The following is a 4,767-nucleotide window of genomic DNA, read 5'->3' on the forward strand; positions in this document are numbered from 1 at the left end:
TTAAGCGTTCAAGCATTTTTGTATCTGACAAAATGAGTAATGATAAACTGCCTGTAACAGTAGGGTTCTCAATGTTTTCACCTGGGTTACTGAATGCAAAGTGAGAGATTTTCCTGTTTCACACCTCTTTCAGAAGCAACCACAATATCATCACAAATGATGTCAAGCTCCTCAAGTGGCTTATGTTGTCATCCCATTTTCTCAAATTTTATTTTCTTCTCAGATATGTATTTTTGTTTCTCAGTCTCTTCTTCTTACAATCAACTCATTAACATCTAAGCAAGATGTTCTTCCAGTGCTGAATGACTCCAATTCTGAAAAGAATCACAATTACAAGGTTATTGTGTTGTTATTCAATTCAACACTTTATTATAAATATTAATTCAATCAAAACTTGGCATTCCTACCTGCATTCAACATTCAATGAACAGTGCCCCATGTCCTTGCAAAAAATGTAAGAATACATCTCCTACCTATGCAACTACTATTCTTCTACATTTGTTCATTCATTTGAGTTGCCTGTGAAGCCAGGTTTCAGTAAATGGCAGAAGGATTGACAATTTGTCACAATCGCTGCCAAAAATATCAATGCACATTGGCAAGAAATTTACTGAAGTGCCAACGCTGATGTATTTTTCATCTCCGTTGTCCTGATAATTATCTTTTTCATGAGTTCATTAAATTCTGTTTTATCCATTACTACCTCACACAGAACAAAAGGGAAACATTAACTCAGTATGTTCCAAATTACTCATGATAAGATATTTTAATTATGTGCCGAGCTTATGGTGTATTCTTTTTAATGTTTTAACATTGCCAGCTGAGGCTTGTACAAGATGAAAACACGACAAACATAATTTTGCGCCCAATGTGGAATGTCATTTGCTTTCTCAACCAGAAAATTGCTTCACAATGTCAATACCACTGAACCGATTTAACATGTCGGTCAACAAGAGTATGTGTGGATTCGGCTGCAAAAATCTTTTTAAACATGGTAGAAAGAGGTTGAGAATTCTGTGGTGTGTAATTCATCTAGCTGCACAAAGCTTTTAGCCAGCTTTTAGGCACCAGCTAGGAGTGTGATGGAAAATACCCCACTTCCCTGGATGAGTGCAGTTCTAACAACTAGCTTAATGTCATCCAACAGTCAAAGATGACAGCTGATGGGCAATTTCTGAAGAGCAACTAGGAATGGGCAGTAAATGTTGGCCCTGCCAGTGAATGAGTTGAAAACAAGTTAAAGAGGAGCAACAAATGCTGGCATAGCCAGCAACATTCTCCTACCATGAATTAATTTAAAGAAGGTATAAAGAGAAGTTTAAAAGCCTAATAGAATGTTGGCTATGATGTGAATCTCTGTGTGGATTACAAAGAGAAGGAAGTTGTAAAGTCTTAATTAGGCTATACATGGGATGCCGCATTAAGTTTTAGACCTCAAGAAGTGTGCACTAACCTTGGAAATTTGTCACACAGATTCATCAAAATGATTCCTGTTTATGGAGGTTGAACAACAAGGCTGGGCTGTACAAATGTGACTTGAGTGTCATGGACTGAGAGGCCATCTGATGGGTGCTCTTTCAAGTATTAGAAGGATCAAGTTGATTGATACAGGAAAACTAATTCCGTAATATCGAATTGAAAATGAGGTGACTTGGTCTTAAAATCAGGAATCACTTTTTCACTGAAGAACAGTTCTACTTGATTGTGTGATAGTCCTTCCATGAACACATCATCGCAGAACATCAAGCAAGTGGACTGCATTTTGCAAAATGTAAATCAAGTTCCAAGTTAAAGAACAAGGTCCACCACAACTAATTGAAGAGCAAATGCTCATGGGCCACAAATGCTGATCTTTTGAGCAATGTTCATATCCTAAGAATAATAATTGTTAAAGGCAAACTGTTTGTGGCAGCAATTTCTATCACATGAACTACAGCCAATACTAGTAGAGATGGGTTCAAGTGTCATTTGCCCATTACTGTAATAAACTCCCTTAGTATTTGGCTATGTCTTGCAAATGAGAGAGGCCAGGAATGTTATAAAAAGCACAGCTGTCTCTCCTGCTGCAGTTAGCTGTTGAACTGCAGGTTTGTTGGCCTATTGGGAAGCAGGGGTCTAGAAGACAGCATACCTTCTGTGATGCACCAACTGTCTGGCAGAAGAGCTGCAGGCAACATTAAACTTTGATGTCACTGATAGTGCATCACAGATGGTTGCTTTTGCCTGCAGGACTGACTTGACCAGATGAGAACCCTGTGCCTTCAATATACCCAGGTTGGTGAGTGACTCTGCTGCAGCAGACTTGAAGAGAGAAGCAGCTTGCTCTGAAGAAGGGTCTAGACCTGAAACTTCAGCTTTCTTGCTCCTCTAGTGCTGCTTGGCCTGCCGTGTTCATCCAGCTCTACGTGAGATGATGTGTTTTGGGAGAGCTAACATGAGGAGTGGTAGAGCCCTGGGAAGTACAAAGAACCAGAGGGATCTTAGAACATAGAACATCTTGGTGTGCATACCCGTAGATCCTTGAAGGCAGTAAAAGCACAGACCATGTAGTTTAGAAGGCATATGGGATTGCTGCTTTTATGAATCAAGCTATGGGATACAAGAACTAAGAAGTTCTGATGAAGATGAATATAATGTCAGTTATGCAACAGCTGGAGTACTGTATGCATTCTGGTCACTACACAATAGGAAAGATATGACTACATTAGAGAGGAGAGCCACCTGGACAATGCCCAGGCTAGAAAGAGTCAGCTATGAAGAAAGATTAGATAGCCTGATGTTGTTCTCCTCAGAGCAGGGAAGGCTGAAAGGTGTTCTGATCGAGGTATACAATGTTCCCAAGGGTATAGACACAGTAGATAGGAAGAAACTTTTCCTCTCAACAGTGGGGTCAATAACGAAAAAAAAAAAACATTTGAACAGGTACATGGAAGGGAAGGGTTTAGAGGGATATGGGCCAAATGCGGGCAATTGGGACTAGCTGAGTGGGTGCCATGGTCAGCGTTGGCCAGTTTGGGCCAGTTTCTATGCTGTAGTACTCCATTAACCTATGACAAAGGGGCACAGTTTTAAGGTGAGCAATAGAAGGGCGAGAGGGAATTTGAAATTTCTTTTTAACCAAAAACCTGTGGGTACTTGGAATACGTCACCTGAAAGGGTTGTAGAACTGGGGATGGTTAACTCATTCCAGAAATGTTCGGATGAGAACTTGAAATGTCATTGCAAATAAGGCTACAGAACCAGGAGCTGGAAAATGGGATTGAAATAGCTAGATGTTTGATGATCTGCATGAACACAATGGGCCAAAAGGCCTATTTCCATGCTATAAAACTGGATGCCTCTATCTATAGGATGCAAACCAGGACCAGATCTCCTATCCTGCTGCTCTTGTGACAGAGAGTTGCACCCAAGCTGTAAATTTCTTCTGCACTATGTGCTTGTCAATGCTTGGGTAATATTTTTAATTTCCAGATTAATTTTCTTTTTGTTCCCTTACCCTATGTACGTTACTGATCTTTAACAATGTGTTGAGCGTCCGCACCCAAAATTTTAGGATGGAACAAGACTTCAAAGCAAAGGGTATGATGTCCCATTGTTCCTTTGTAAAGTCCCTATTCATCTTTTTGTTAAATGAACATTATAACTCTTGGTAATTTAAATTAATTACTTGGCATTTATTTTATTGCTGTAACAAAGCATTTGTTAAGTATCTGTACGTACTTAAAACAAATTATAAGTTAGTGCAATGCAGCTGAATAGAACATAATTAGTATGTAATGTAATTAGCAAAATTGAAGGCTGTGGAATTAAAGGGGTACTGGAAGTGTGAATAAAAACTTGTCTAATGAACAGAAAATAGTGGTAAAAGGCAGTTTCAGATTTAAAGGGAATGTACAATGCTGTCCCACATGGATCAGTATTATAACGCCTGCCATTTTTAGCATCTGTTAATGACCTGGACTTGTTAGGTAGGGCATAATTGAACATTTTGCAGATTACACAGAACTCAGAGATATAAGTAAACAATGAAACTGTGAAGACGCTATTAGCAGACTTCAGTAGGATGTGGGTAGATTGGTTAAAGTGGTAGATACATGCAGAGAAGTGTGAAGCAATGCATTTTTGTAGACAGAATGAGGAACGGCAGCTGAACTAAATGGGATGACTTTAGAACACAAAAGCAAGGAAGTTATGCAAACCATTTTGAAAACGCTGGCTTGCCTTTAGCCAGAGAAATGGGCTGAATCTTACATTTTTTAGTTACGTTTGCGTTGCATCAATCTTTTTTCAGGGAAATCCATTGTGAGACCTAACGGGTTTTCTTGCTGTTATCTTACCAAACTCATCTCATTAAGTACCTACTCCTTTTCTACAGCATTTTTAACGTCCAGTTCTTCCCCATCTTACCACATGGCACTCCCAGGGCAACTCGACATTCAGCAGATCTATGCTGAAAGATGTCATTGCTTGCATCTGCACCATCTCCAAAAGGCTGCTGTGCATCCAGATAAGTGCTGGCTTTCTGAAATTGCCCCGCTCGGTCAAGGGTAGACTATGGATGCATTGGAGAAGGGGTAGGTGACGCCATTATTCCAGGACAGGGACTTAGAGGTCCAAGTCAAGGAGAAGGGTCAGTATGATCTCCACCATCTGGAACATTGGAAAGCAATGTCATAGAAGCTGCATGATCTGCTCTGCTGTGTCAGTGCAAGTGCTACCATCTTCTCCCTGCTGCCTCACACTTGTGGACTTTGGCATGTTCACAAG

Source organism: Stegostoma tigrinum, chromosome 15 (genome assembly GCF_030684315.1).
Source record: "Stegostoma tigrinum isolate sSteTig4 chromosome 15, sSteTig4.hap1, whole genome shotgun sequence".
In the NCBI taxonomy this organism is placed as follows: domain Eukaryota; kingdom Metazoa; phylum Chordata; class Chondrichthyes; order Orectolobiformes; family Stegostomatidae; genus Stegostoma; species Stegostoma tigrinum.